Source organism: Pseudophryne corroboree, unplaced genomic scaffold (genome assembly GCF_028390025.1).
Source record: "Pseudophryne corroboree isolate aPseCor3 unplaced genomic scaffold, aPseCor3.hap2 scaffold_1006, whole genome shotgun sequence".
NCBI lineage: Eukaryota > Metazoa > Chordata > Amphibia > Anura > Myobatrachidae > Pseudophryne > Pseudophryne corroboree.
Genome location: NW_026967633.1, coordinates 206,429 through 220,356, shown reverse-complemented (window position 1 = coordinate 220,356; position 13,928 = coordinate 206,429). Strand labels below are relative to the sequence as shown.

General features: G+C 40.4%; 9 non-coding genes across 9 annotated transcripts; all 9 read left to right on the top strand.

Annotated features, from left to right (window-relative positions):
• Nucleotides 1-212: 212 nt before the first annotated feature.
• Nucleotides 213-375, top strand: LOC134987507 (U1 spliceosomal RNA). The gene has a single exon (XR_010193148.1). It is a non-coding gene; the product is annotated as a U1 spliceosomal RNA (small nuclear RNA).
• Nucleotides 376-1,046: 671 nt separating this feature from the next.
• On the top strand, nucleotides 1,047-1,210 carry LOC134987494 (U1 spliceosomal RNA). The gene has a single exon (XR_010193135.1). It is a non-coding gene; the product is annotated as a U1 spliceosomal RNA (small nuclear RNA).
• Nucleotides 1,211-1,362: 152 nt separating this feature from the next.
• On the top strand, nucleotides 1,363-1,525 carry LOC134987509 (U1 spliceosomal RNA). The gene has a single exon (XR_010193149.1). It is a non-coding gene; the product is annotated as a U1 spliceosomal RNA (small nuclear RNA).
• Nucleotides 1,526-2,196: 671 nt separating this feature from the next.
• On the top strand, nucleotides 2,197-2,360 carry LOC134987498 (U1 spliceosomal RNA). The gene has a single exon (XR_010193140.1). It is a non-coding gene; the product is annotated as a U1 spliceosomal RNA (small nuclear RNA).
• Nucleotides 2,361-2,512: 152 nt separating this feature from the next.
• On the top strand, nucleotides 2,513-2,675 carry LOC134987502 (U1 spliceosomal RNA). The gene has a single exon (XR_010193143.1). It is a non-coding gene; the product is annotated as a U1 spliceosomal RNA (small nuclear RNA).
• Nucleotides 2,676-3,346: 671 nt separating this feature from the next.
• On the top strand, nucleotides 3,347-3,510 carry LOC134987496 (U1 spliceosomal RNA). The gene has a single exon (XR_010193138.1). It is a non-coding gene; the product is annotated as a U1 spliceosomal RNA (small nuclear RNA).
• A 152-nt stretch (nucleotides 3,511-3,662) lies between these two features.
• LOC134987505 (U1 spliceosomal RNA) lies at nucleotides 3,663-3,825 on the top strand. Its single transcript, XR_010193146.1, has one exon. It is a non-coding gene; the product is annotated as a U1 spliceosomal RNA (small nuclear RNA).
• Nucleotides 3,826-4,496: 671 nt separating this feature from the next.
• Nucleotides 4,497-4,660, top strand: LOC134987501 (U1 spliceosomal RNA). Its single transcript, XR_010193142.1, has one exon. It is a non-coding gene; the product is annotated as a U1 spliceosomal RNA (small nuclear RNA).
• Nucleotides 4,661-4,812: 152 nt separating this feature from the next.
• LOC134987504 (U1 spliceosomal RNA) lies at nucleotides 4,813-4,975 on the top strand. Its single transcript, XR_010193145.1, has one exon. It is a non-coding gene; the product is annotated as a U1 spliceosomal RNA (small nuclear RNA).
• Nucleotides 4,976-13,928: the final 8,953 nt, after the last annotated feature.

The following is a 13,928-nucleotide window of genomic DNA, read 5'->3' as shown; positions in this document are numbered from 1 at the left end:
TGTGGGAAACTCAACTGCATTATTTGTGGTAGTGGGGGACTGTGTTTGTGCTTTCCTCTGGTCAGCTCTGGTAAAAGTCAGATTTCTTTGTCTCAGATCTTCCTCTAGCCTTGTTCTTCTTTCGAGAGTTCCCTTGTGCTGCCTCAGTTGGATCTCCTTCACTTGACAGGGGGGTGCACGAGCAGCGACCCTCCCCAGCTCTAGCCCAACTCCTATTTACCTGCCAGGTGAGATACTATGATCAGGAAGGTGCTTCTCCCAGGGCAAGGCTCACCCATTGCACTCTGGGTGTGCTGCTCCTGCGATTTCCCCAAATGTGGGACACTTGACGGCATAATTTGTGTTTCCTCTGGTCGGCTCTCATATAATTCAGATCTCTTTGTCTCAGGTCTTTCTCCAGCCTAGTTTGCTGTCTGTTTCCACTTCTCTTTTCTTGAGCCGCTCCCTTCTATGCCCTTGCGCACTATCCTGACCTCTCCCGTCTGCTTACTTTGTGCCTTCCAACGCACAATGCATACTACAGGTAGTGCTGCAGGGCCCACACCCTTTTACATGCTTTACAGAGCAGCTCTGGAGCTGTTACAGTGCCCAGCTGCTGCAAGAAATCATCTTGAATGCTTCAGGGGCTGGGGCATAGCCAACATGAGCCCCACACCGAAGGAGGGTGGAGATGTTTAATGCGAATTAGGGGTCATCCAAGCGCCACAAAAGGACGCCATGCCCTGCACATCCCTTTTTTCTTTTCATATGCAGACGAGGGTTGAAGCCAACTTTGACCCACTGCTTGGATGACATCACCATATGCAAAACCATCTGCTGCAGGCCTTCCCCCAGGAATGCTTGCACTAGTTGTTGCATTTGGTTTGTTGTTTGGGGGTGCTTCAGTATTAGGCAGCCTTCTGCCCTCCCATGTTCATCTGAAAATATGTGTTCTCCCTGCAGTTGTTGTCCCCAGATGAGAGTTCCCTTGTGCTGCCTCAGTTGAATCTCCTTTACTTGACAGAGATGTGCCTGAGCAGCGGCCCTCCCCAGCCCTATCCCAAATCATACTTATTTTGCATAGGAGATACCATGGTCATGAAGATTGTTCTCCCAGGGTGAGGTTCATTCATTGCATTCTGGGTATGCTGACCCCTGTGATTTCCCCAAATGTGGGAAACTCAACTGCATTATTTGTGGTAGTGGGGGACTGTGTTTGTGCTTTCTTCTGGTCAACTCTGGTAAAAATCAGATTTCTTTGTCTCAGATCTTCCTCTAGCCTTGTTCCTCTTTCGAGAGTTCCCTTGTGCTGCCTCAGTTGGATCTCCTTCACTTGACAGGGGGGTACCCGAGCAGCGACCCTTCGCAGCTCTAGCCCAACTCCTACTTACCTGCCAGGTGAGATACTATGATCATGTAGGTGCTTCTCCCAGGGCAAGACTCACCCATTGCACTCTGGGTGTGCTGCCCCTGTGATTTCCCCAAATGTGGGAAACTTGACTGCATAATTTGTGTTTCCCCTGGTCGGCTCTCGTATAATTCAGATCTCTTTGTCTCAGGTCTCTCTCCAGCCTAGTTTGCTGTCTGTTTCCACTTCTCTTTTCTTGAGCCGCTCCCTTCTATGCCCTTGCGCACTATCCTGACTTCTCCCGTCTGCTTACTTTGTGCCTTCCAACACACAATGCAAACTACAGGTAGTGCTGCAGGGCCCACACCCTTTTACTTGCCTCACAGAGCAGCTCTGGAGCTGTTACAGTGCCCAGCTGCTGCAAGAAATCAGCTTGAATGCTTCAGGGGCTGGGGCATTGCCAACATGAGCCCCACACCGAAGGAGGGTGGGGGTGTTTAATGCGAACTAAGGGTCACCCAAGCGCCGCAAAAGGCCGCCATGCCCTGCACGCCCCTTTTCTCTTTTCATATGCAGACGAGGGTTGAAGCCAACTTTGACCCACTGCTTGGATGGCATTACCATATGCAAATCAATCTGCTGCAGGCCTTCCCCCAGGAATGCTTGCACTAGTTGTTGCATTTGGTTTGTTGTTTGGGGGTGCTTCAGTATTAGGCAGCCTTCTGCCCTCCCATGTTCATCTGAAAATATGTGTTCTCCCTGCAGTTGTTGTCCCCAGATGAGAGTTCCCTTGTGCTGCCTCAGTTGAATCTCCTTTACTTGACAGAGATGTGCCTGAGCAGCGGCCCTCCCCAGCCCTATCCCAAATCATACTTATTTTGCATAGTAGATACCATGGTCATGAAGATTGTTCTCCCAGGGTGAGGTTCATTCATTGCATTCTGGGTATGCTGACCCCTGTGATTTCCCCAAATGTGGGAAACTCGACTGCATTATTTGTGGTAGTGGGGGACTGTGTTTGTGCTTTCCTCTGCTCAGCTCTGGTAAAAGTCAGATTTCTTTGTCTCAGATCTTCCTCTAGCCTTGTTCTTCTTTCGAGAGTTCCCTTGTGCTGCCTCAGTTGGATCTCCTTCACTTGACAGGGGGGTGCCCGAGCAGCGACCCTCCCCAGCTCTAGCCCAACTCCTACTTACCTGCCAGGTGAGATACTATGATCAGGAAGGTGCTTCTCCCAGGGCAAGGCTCACCCATTGCACTCTGGGTGTGCCGCTCCTGCGATTTCCCCAAATGTGGGAAACTTGACTGCATAATTTGTGTTTCCCCTGGTCGGCTCTCGTATAATTCAGATCTCTTTGTCTCAGGTCTTTCTCCAGCCTAGTTTGCTGTCTGTTTCCACTTCTCTTTTCTTGAGCCGCTCCCTTCTATGCCCTTGCGCACTATCCTGACCTCTCCCGTCTGCTTACTTTGTGCCTTCCAACGCACAATGCATACTACAGGTAGTGCTGCAGGGCCCACACCCTTTTACATGCTTTACAGAACAGCTCTGGAGCTGTTACAGTGCCCAGCTGCTGCAAGAAATCATCTTGAATGCTTCAGGGGCTGGGGCATAGCCAACATGAGCCCCACACCGAAGGAGGGTGGAGATGTTTAATGTGAATTAGGGGTCATCCAAGCGCCACAAAAGGACGCCATGCCCTGCACATCCCTTTTTTCTTTTCATATGCAGACGAGGGTTGAAGCCAACTTTGACCCACTGCTTGGATGACATCACCATATGCAAATCCATCTGCTGTAGGCCTTCCCCCAGGAATGCTTGTACTAGTTGTTGCATTTGGTTTGTTGTTTGGGGGTGCTTCAGTATTAGGCAGCCTTCTGCCCTCCCATGTTCATCTGAAAATATGTGTTCTCCCAGCAGTTGTTGTCCCCAGATGAGAGTTCCCTTGTGCTGCCTCAGTTGAATCTCCTTTACTTGACAGAGATGTGCCTGAGCAGCGGCCCTCCCCAGCTCTATCCCAAATCATACTTATTTTGCATAGGAGATACCATGGTCATGAAGATTGTTCTCCCAGGGTGAGGTTCATTCATTGCATTCTGGGTATGCTGACTCCTATGATTTCCCCAAATGTGGGAAACTCGACTGCATTATTTGTGGTAGTGGGGGACTGTGTTTGTGCTTTCCTCTGGTCAGCTCTGGTAAAAGTCAGATTTCTTTGTCTCAGATCTTCCTCTAGCCTTGTTCTTCTTTCGAGAGTTCCCTTGTGCTGCCTCAGTTGGATCTCCTTCACTTGACAGGGGGGTGCCCTAGCATCAACCCTCCCCAGCTCAAGCCCAACTCCTACTTACCTGCCAAGTGAGATACTATGATCATGAAGGTGCTTCTCCCAGGGCAAGGCTCACCCATTGCACTCTGGGTGTGCTGCTCCTGCGATTTCCCCAAATGTGGGAAACTTGACTGCATAATTTGTGTTTCCCCTGGTCAGCTCTCGTATAATTCAGATCTGTTTGTCTCAGGTCTCTCTCCAGCCTAGTTTGCTGTCTGTTTCAACTTCTCTTTTCTTGAGCCGCTCCCTTCTATGCCCTTGCGCATTATCTTGACTTCTCCCATCTGCTTACTTTGTGCCTTCCAATGCACAATGCGAACTACAGGTAGTGCTGCAGGGCCCACACCCTTTTACTTGCCTTACAGAGCAGCTCTGTAGCTATTACAGTGCCCAGCTGCTGCAAGTAATCAGCTTGAATGCTTCATGGGCTGGGGCATAGCCAACATGAGCCCCACACCGAAGTAGGGTGGAGGTGTTTAATGCGAACTAGGGGTCATCCAAGCGCCGCAAAAGGCCGCCATGCCCTGCACGCCCCTTTTCTCTTTTCATATGCAGACGAGGGTTGAAGCCAACTTTGACCCACTGCTTGGATGACATCACCATATGCAAATCCATCTGCTGCAGGCCTTCCCCCAGGAATGCTTGTACTAGTTGTTGCATTTGGTTTGTTGTTTGGGGGTGCTTCAGTATTAGGCAGCCTTCTGCCCTCCCATGTTCATCTGAAAATATGTGTTCTCCCTGCAGTTGTTGTCCCCAGATGAGAGTTCCCTTGTGCTGCCTCAGTTGAATCTCCTTTACTTGACAGAGATGTGCCTGAGCAGCGGCCCTCCCCAGCCCTATCCCAAATCATACATATTTTGCATAGGAGATACCATGGTCATGAAGATTGTTCTCCCAGGGTGAGGTTCATTCATTGCATTCTGGGTATGCTGACCCCTGTGATTTCCCCAAATGTGGGAAACTCGACTGCATTATTTGTGGTAGTGGGTGACTGTGTTTGTGCTTTCCTCTGGTCAGCTCTGGTAAAAGCCAGATTTCTGTGTCTCAGATCTTCCTCTAGCCTTGTTCTTCTTTCGAGAGTTCTCTTGTGCTGCCTCAGTTGGATCTCCTTCACTTGACAGGGGGGTGCCCGAGCAGCGACCCTCCTCAGCTCTTGCCCAACTCCTACTTACCTGCCAGGTGAGATACTATGATCATGAAGGTGCTTCTCCCAGGGCAAGGCTCACCCATTGCACTCTGTGTGTGCTGCTCCAGCGATTTCCCCAAATGTGGGAAACTCGACTGCATAATTTGTGTTTCCCCTGGTCGGCTCTCGTATAATTCAGATCTCTTTGTCTCAGGTCTCTCTCCAGCCTAGTTTGCTGTCTGTTTCCACTTCTCTTTTCTTGAGCCGCTCCTTTCTATGCCCTTGCGCACTATCCTGACTTCTCCCGTCTGCTTACTTTGTGCCTTCCAACGCACAATGCGAACTACAGGTAGTGCTGCAGGGCCCACACCCTTTTAGTTGCCTTACAGAGCAGCTCTGGAGCTGTTACAGTGCCCAGCTGCTGCAAGAAATCAGCTTGAATGTTCTTCGTTGATTGATGGAAGAAACATCTAACAAAAACTCTCCAGATTATTGACTTTTTAAAGTTTTTCTAGGAAACGTTCTAGATGAATGCTTATTAGCGTTTGTCAGAATGTACGTTTGCAAAGTGTCACTGTGGCGCAATCAGTTAGCGTGTTCGGTTATTATCCAAAAGGTTGGTGGTTCAATCCCACCCAGGGACGTAATTTACCTTGTTATCAGATTTTGGTGATCTTTAAGTAGACAAGTCAAAATTTCAAACCCCCTCTTGTGGTGTAGGGTACCTGGCCTTCTCTGATGTAATCAGAGTTAGATTTGATTAAGTGATTTTATAAAAAAAAACAGCTAGGAAGCACAATTTAGCAGTGGGTTGCAGAGAAAAAGAAATATGCTGGCAAAAAAATCCAATTGAGTGATTAAACAGCTCTTCATTTTCTGGCTTTATTTTTATGCTAACAAATTTGTTCTCTGAAAAGTGTCCACAAAGCCAAGTATCTGATTAACACCTTTGTAGGGATGGTTTTTCACCTATTACTAAATTAAACTTGCTTCATTGGAAAGGCAGCAAGATGCATCGTCATTTCAATATCTACTGAAATAATACAGGTTGACACCAGGAAACATTAACGCCACTGCATCCTTGCTGCTTTCTCATGTGGAAGTCTGTTTAATGTGAAAGCAAGGTGATATCTAATTAGCATACAGGTAAGGAATTAAGAAAATCTTTATTTAAGGGTGAAGATGTTTCTCACAAAATCGTTGCCCCAATGCATCATTGAAATTCAAGCTGGAAAGATGATTTTAATATATCACTTGTACATTTTGTATTGCTCTTCTGGTGACAATGTAGTTTGTTTTTGTCAATTACCATTTTAATAATAGGGTAAAGAAAATTAAGTGGATTTTTGAAAGAAAACAATACTGTCAATATACTATTAAACAAATTAAAATGGTAAAAGTTATTGTACTTTAAGTAAAAATAAAAGAGCTAAAATATCAATCCCAATTTTGGATTACTTTAATTAAAAAAAATGCATATAGCAGAGAGTAGTTTCAATCTGCCTACCTCTGGGTTATCGGCCCAGCATGCTTCCATTGCAGTACTCTGCTGCACATGTAAGTGCAAGAGATCCTGAAGCACTCACTCATCATGGGAAAGTACCAATGTGTTTCTTCGTTGGTTGATGGAAGAAACATCTTACAAAAACTCTCCAGATTATTGACTTTTTAAAGTTTTTCTAGGAAACGTTCTAGATGAATGCTTATTAGCCTTTGTCAGTATGAACTTTTTGCAAAGTGTCTCTGTGGCGCAATTGGTTAGTGTGTACGGCTATTAACCAAAAGGTTGGTGGTTAAATCCTACCCAGGGACGTAATTGACCTTGTGATCAGATTTTGGTGATATTTAAGTAGACAAGTCAAAATTTCAAACCCCCTCTTATTGTGTAGGGTACCTAGCCTTCTCTGATGTAATCAGAGTTAGATTTGATTCAGTGATTTTATAAAAACAGCTAGGAAGCACAATTTATCAGTGGGTTGCAGAGAAAAAGAAATATGCTGGCAAAAAAATCCAATTGAGTGATTAAACAGCTCTTCATTTTCTGGCTTTATTTTTATGCTAACAAATTTGTTCTCTGAAAAGTGTCCACAAAGCCAAGTCTCTGATTAACACCTTTGTAGGGATGGTTTTTCACCTATTACTAAATTAAACTTGCTTCATTGGAAAGGCAGCAAGATGCATCCTCATTTCAATGTCTACTGAAATAATACAGGTTGACACCAGGAAACATTAACGCCACTGCATCCTTGCTGCTTTCTCATGTGGAAGTCTGTTTAATGTGAAAACAAGGTGATATCTAATTAGCACACAGGTAAGGAATTAAGAAAATCTTTATTTAAGGGTGAAGATGTTTCTCACAAAATCGTTGCCCCAATGCATCATTGAAATTCAAGCTGGAAAGATGATTTTAATATATCACTTGTACATTTTGTATTGCTCTTCTGGTGACAATGTAGTTTGTTTTTGTCAATTACCATTTTAATAATAGGGTAAAGAAAATTTAGTGGATTTTTGAAAGAAAACAATACTGTCAATATACTATTAAAACAAATTAAAATGGTAAAAGTTATTGTACTTTAAGTAAAAATAAAAGAACAAAAATATCAATCCCAGTTTTGGATTACTTTAATTAACAAAAAAAAATGCATATAGCAAAGGATAGTTTCAATCTGCCTACCTCTGGGTTATGGGCCCAGCATGCTTCCATTGCAGTACTCTGCTGCACATGTAAGTGCAAGAGATCCTGAAGCACTCACTCATCATGGGAAAGTACCAATGTGTTTCTTCGTTGGTTGATGGAAGAAACATCTTACAAAAACTCTCCAGATTATTGACTTTTTAAAGTTTTTCTAGGAAACGTTCTAGATGAATGCTTATTAGCCTTTGTCAGTATGTACTTTTGCAAAGTGTCTCTGTGGTGCAATTGGTTAGTGTGTAAGGCTGTTAACCAAAAGGTTGGTGGTTCAATCCCACCCAGGAATGTAATTGACCTTGTGATCAGATTTTGGTGATATTTAAGTAGACAAGTCAAAATTTCAAACCCCCTCTTATTGTGTAGGGTACCTGGCCTTCTCTGATGTAATCAGAGTTAGATTTGATTCAGTGATTTTATAAAAAACAGCTAGGAAGCACAATTTAGCAGTGGGTTGCAGATAAAAAAAATATGCTGGCAAAAAAATACAATTGAGTGATTAAACAGCTCTTCATTTTCTGGCTTTATTTTTATGCTAACAAATTTGTTCTCTGAAATGTGTCCACAAAGCCAAGTCTCTGATTAACACCTTTGTAGGGATGGTTTTTCACCTATTACTAAATTAAACTTGCTTCATTGGAAAGGCAGCAAGATGCATCCTCATTTCAATGTCTACTGAAATAATACAAGTTGACACCAGGAAACATTAACGCCACTGCATCCTTGCTGCTTTCTCATGTGGAAGTCTGTTTAATGCGAAAACAAGGTGATATCTAATTAGCACACAGGTAAGGAATGAAGAAAATCTTTATTTAAGGGTGAAGATGTTTCTCACAAAATCGTTGCCCCAATGCATCATTGAAATTCAAGCTGGAAAGATGATTTTAATATATCACTTGTACATTTTGTATTGCTCTTCTGGTGACAATGTAGTTTGTTTTTGTCAATTACCATTTTAATAATAGGGTAAAGAAAATTAAGTGGATTTTTGAAAGAAAACAATACTGTCAATATACTATTAAAACAAATTAAAATGGTAAAAGTTATTGTACTTTAAGTAAAAATAAAAGAGCCAAAATATCAATCCCAGTTTTGGATTACTTTAATAAAAAAAAAAAAAGCATACAGCAGAGGATAGTTTCAATCTGCCTACCTCTGGGTTATGAGCCCAGCATGCTTCCATTGCTGTACTCTGCTGCACATGTAAGTGCAAGAGATCCTGAAGCACTCACTCATCATGGGAAAGTACCAATGTGTTTCTTCGTTGGTTGATGGTAGAAACATCTTACAAAAACTCTCCAGATTATTGACTTTTTAAAGTTTTTCTAGGAAACGTTTTAGATGAATGCTTATTAGCATTTGTCAGTATGCCCTTTCGCAAAGTGTCTCTGTGGCGCAATCAGTTAGTGTGTACGGCTATTAACTAAAAGGTTGGTGGTTCAATCCCACCCAGGGATGTAATTGATCTTGTTATCAGATTTTGGTGATCTTTAAGTAGACAAGTCAAAATTTCAAACCCCCTCTTATGGTGTAGGGTACCTGGCCTTCTCTGATGTAATCAGAGTTAGATTTGATTCATTGATTTTATAAAAACAGCTAGGAAGCACAATTTAGCAGTGGTTTGCAGAGAAAAAAAATATGCTGGCAGAAAAATCCAATTGAGTGATTAAACAGCTCTTCATTTTCTGGCTTTATTTTTATGCTAACAAATTTGTTCTCTGAAAAGTGTCCACAAAGCAAAGTCTCTGATTAACACCTTTGTAAGGATGGTTTTTCACCTATTACTAAATTAAACTTGCTTCATTGGAAAGGCAGCAAGATGCATCCTCATTTCAATGTCTACTGAAATAATACAAGTTGACACCAGGAAACATTAACGCCACTGCATCCTTGCTGCTTTCTCATGTGGAAGTCTGTTTAATGCGAAAACAAGGTGATATCTAATTATCACACAGGTAAGGAATTAAGAAAATCTTTATTTAAGGGTGAAGATGTTTCTCACAAAATCGTTGCCCCAATGCATCATTGAAATTCAAGCTGGAAAGATGATTTTAATATATCACTTGTACATTTTGTATTGCTCTTCTGGTGACAATGTAGTTTGTTTTTGTCAATTACCATTTTAATAATAGGGTAAAGAAAATTAAGTGGATTTTTGAAAGAAAACAATACTGTCAATATACTATTAAAACAAATTAAAATGGTAAAAGTTATTGTACTTTAAGTAAAAATAAAAGAGCCAAAATATCAATCCCAGTTTTGGATTACTTTAATTAACAAAAAAAAAGCATATAGCAAAGGATAGTTTCAATCTGCCTACCTCTGGGTTATGGGCCCAGCATGCTTCCATTGCTGTACTCTGCTGCACATGTAAGTGCAAGAGATCCTGAAGCACTCACTCATCATGGGAAAGTACCAATGTGTTTCTTCGTTGGTTGATGGAAGAAACATCTTACAAAAACTCTCCAGATTATTGACTTTTTAAAGTTTTTCTAGGAAACGTTCTAGATGAATGCTTATTAGCCTTTGTCAGTATTTACTTCTGCAAAGTGTCTCTGTGGCGCAATCAGTTAGTGTGTACGGCTACTAACCAAAAGGTTGGTGGTTCAATCACACCCAGGGACGTAATTGACCTTGTGATCAGATTTTGGTGATCTTTAAGTAGACAAGTCAAAATTTCAAACCCCCTGTTATGGTGTAGGGTACCTGGCCTTCTCTGATGTAATCAGAGTTAGATTTGATTCAGTGATTTTATAAAAAAAACAGCTAGGAAGCACAATTTAGCAGTGGGTTGCAGATAAAAAAATATGCTGGCAAAAAAATACAATTGAGTGATTAAACAGCTCTTCATTTTCTGGCTTTATTTTTATGCTAACAAATTTGTTCTCTGAAATGTGTCCACAAAGCCAAGTCTCTGATTAACACCTTTGTAGGGATGGTTTTTCACCTATTACTAAATTAAACTTGCTTCATTGGAAAGGCAACAAGATGCATCCTCATTTCAATGTCTACTGAAATAATACAGGTTGACACCAGGAAACATTAACGCCACTGCATCCTTGCTGCTTTCTCATGTGGAAGTCTGTTTAATGTGAAAACAAGGTGATATCTAATTATCACACAGGTAAGGAATTAAGAAAATCTTTATTTAAGGGTGAAGATGTTTCTCACAAAATCGTTGCCCCAATGCATCATTGAAATTCAAGCTGGAAAGATGATTTTAATATATCACTTGTACATTTTGTATTGCTCTTCTGGTGACAATGTAGTTTGTTTTTGTCAATTACCATTTTAATAATAGGGTAAAGAAAATTAAGTGGATTTTTAAAAGAAAACAATACTGTCAATATACTATCAAAACAAATTAAAATGGTAAAAGTTATTGTACTTTAAGTAAAAATAAAAGAGCCAAAATATCAATCCCAGTTTTGGATTACTTTAATTAACAAAAAAAAAATGCATATAGCAAAGGATAGTTTCAATCTGCCTACCTCTGGGTTATGGGCCCAGCATGCTTCCATTGCAGTACTCTGCTGCACATGTAAGTGCAAGAGATCCTGAAGCACTCACTCATCATGGGAAAGTACCAATGTGTTTCTTTGTTGGTTGATGGAAGAAACATCTTACAAAAACTCTCCAGATTATTGACTTTTTAAAGTTTTTTTAGGAAACGTTCTAGATGAATGCTTATTAGCCTTTGTCAGTATGTACTTTTGCAAAGTGTCTCTGTGGCGCAATTGGTTAGTGTGTAAGGCTATTAACCAAAAGGTTGGTGGTTCAATCCCACCCAGGGACGTAATTGACCTTGTGATCAGATTTTGGTGATATTTAAGTAGACAAGTCAAAATTTCAAACCCCCTCTTATTGTGTAGGGTACCTGGCCTTCTCTGATGTTATCAGAGTTAGATTTGATTCAGTGATTTTATAAAAAAACAGCTAGGAAGCACAATTTAGCAGTGGGTTGCAGAGAAAAAAAATATGCTGGCAAAAAAATCCAATTGAGTGATTAAACAGCTCTTCATTTTCTGGTTTATTTTTATGCTAACAAATTTGTTCTCTGAAAAGTGTCCACAAAGCCAAGTCTCTGATTAACACCTTTGTAGGGATGGTTTTTCACCTATTACTAAATTAAACTTGCTTCATTGGAAAGGCAGCAAGATGCATCCTCATTTCAATGTCTACTGAAATAATACAGGTTGACACCAGGAAACATTAACGCCACTGCATCCTTGCTGCTTTCTCATGTGGAAGTCTGTTTAATGTGAAAACAAGGTGATATCTAATTAGCACACAGGTAAGGAATTAAGAAAATCTTTATTTAAGGGTGAAGATGTTTCTCACAAAATCGTTGCCCCAATGCATCATTGAAATTCAAGCTGGAAAGATGATTTTAATATATCACTTGTACATTTTGTATTGCTCTTCTGGTGACAATGTAGTTTGTTTTTGTCAATTACCATTTTAATAATAGGGTAAAGAAAATTAAGTGGATTTTTGAAAGAAAACAATACTGTCAATATACTATTAAAACAAATTAAAATGGTAAAAGTTATTGTACTTTAAGTAAAAATAAAAGAGCAAAAATATCAATCCCAGTTTTGGATTACTTTAATTAACAAAAAAAATGCATATAGCAAAGAATAGTTTCAATCTGCCTATCTCTGGGTTATGGGCCCAGCATGCTTCCATTGCAGTACTCTGCTGCACATGTAAGTGCAAGAGATCCTGAAGCACTCACTCATCATGGGAAAGTACCAATGTGTTTCTTCATTGGTTGATGGAAGAAACATCTTACAAAAACTCTCCAGATTATTGACTTTTTAAAGTTTTTCTAGGAAACGTTCTTGATGAATGCTTATTAGCCTTTGTCAGTATGTACTTTTTGCAAAGTGTCTCTGTGGTGCAATTGGTTAGTGTGTAAGGCTATTAACCAAAAGGTTGGTGGTTCAATCCCACCCAGGAACGTAATTGACCTTGTGATCAGATTTTGGTGATATTTAAGTAGACAAGTCAAAATTTCAAACCCCCTCTTATTGTGTAAGCTACCTGGCCTTCTCTGATGTAATCAGAGTTAGATTTGATTCAGTGATTTTATAAAAAACAGCTAGGAAGCACAATTTAGCAGTGGGTTACAGAGAAAAAAAATATGCTGGCAGAAAAATCCAATTGAGTGATTAAACAGCTCTTCATTTTCTGGCTTTATTTTTAAGCTAACAAATTTGTTCTCTGAAAAGTGTCCACAAAGCCAAGTCTCTGATTAACACCTTTGTAAGGATGGTTTTTCACCTATTACTAAATTAAACTTGCTTCATTGGAAAGGCAGCAAGATGCATCCTCATTTCAATGTCTACTGAAATAATACAGGTTGACACCAGGAAACATTAACGCCACTGCATCCTTGCTGCTTTCTCATGTGGAAGTCTGTTTAATGTGAAAACAAGGTGATATCTAATTAGCACACAGGTAAGGAATTAAGAAAATCTTTATTTAAGGGTGAAGATGTTTCTCACAAAATCGTTGCCCCAATGCATCATTGAAATTCAAGCTGGAAAGATGATTTTAATATATCACTTGTACATTTTGTATTGCTCTTCTGGTGACAATGTAGTTTGTTTTTGTCAATTACCATTTTAATAATAGGGTAAAGAAAATTAAGTGGATTTTTGAAAGAAAACAATACTGTCAATATACTATTAAAACAAATTAAAATGGTAAAAGTTATTGTACTTTAAGTAAAAATAAAAGAGCCAAAATATCAATCCCAGTTTTGGATTACTTTAATTAACAAAAAAAAAGCATATAGCAAAGGATAGTTTCAATCTGCCTACCTCTGGGTTTTGGGCCCAGCATGCTTCCATTGCTGTACTCTGCTGCACATGTAAGTGCAAGAGATCCTGAAGCACTCACTCATCATGGGAAAGTACCAATGTGTTTCTTCGTTGGTTGATGGAAGAAACATCTTACAAAAACTCTCCAGATTATTGACTTTTTAAAGTTTTTCTAGGAAACGTTTTAGATGAATGCTTATTAGCCCTTGTCAGTATATACTTTTGCAATGTGTCTCTGTGGCGCAATTAGTTAGTGTGTACGGCTATTAACCAAAAGGTTGGTGGTTCAATCCCACCCAGGTACGTAATTGACTTTGTTATCAGATTTTGGTGATCTTTAAGTAGACATGTCAAATTTCATACCCCCTGTTATTGTGTAGGGTACCTGGCCTTCTCTGATGTAATCAGAGTTAGATTTGATTCAATGATTTTATAAAAACATCTAGGAAGCACAATTTAGCAGTGGGTTGCAGAGAAAAAAAAATATGCTGGCAAAAAAATCAAATTGCGTGATTAAACAGCTCTTCATTTTCTGGCTTTATTTTTATGCTAACAAATTTGTTCTCTGAAAAGTGTCCACAAAGCCAAGACTCTGATTAACACCTTTGTAGGGATGGTTTTTCACCTATTACTA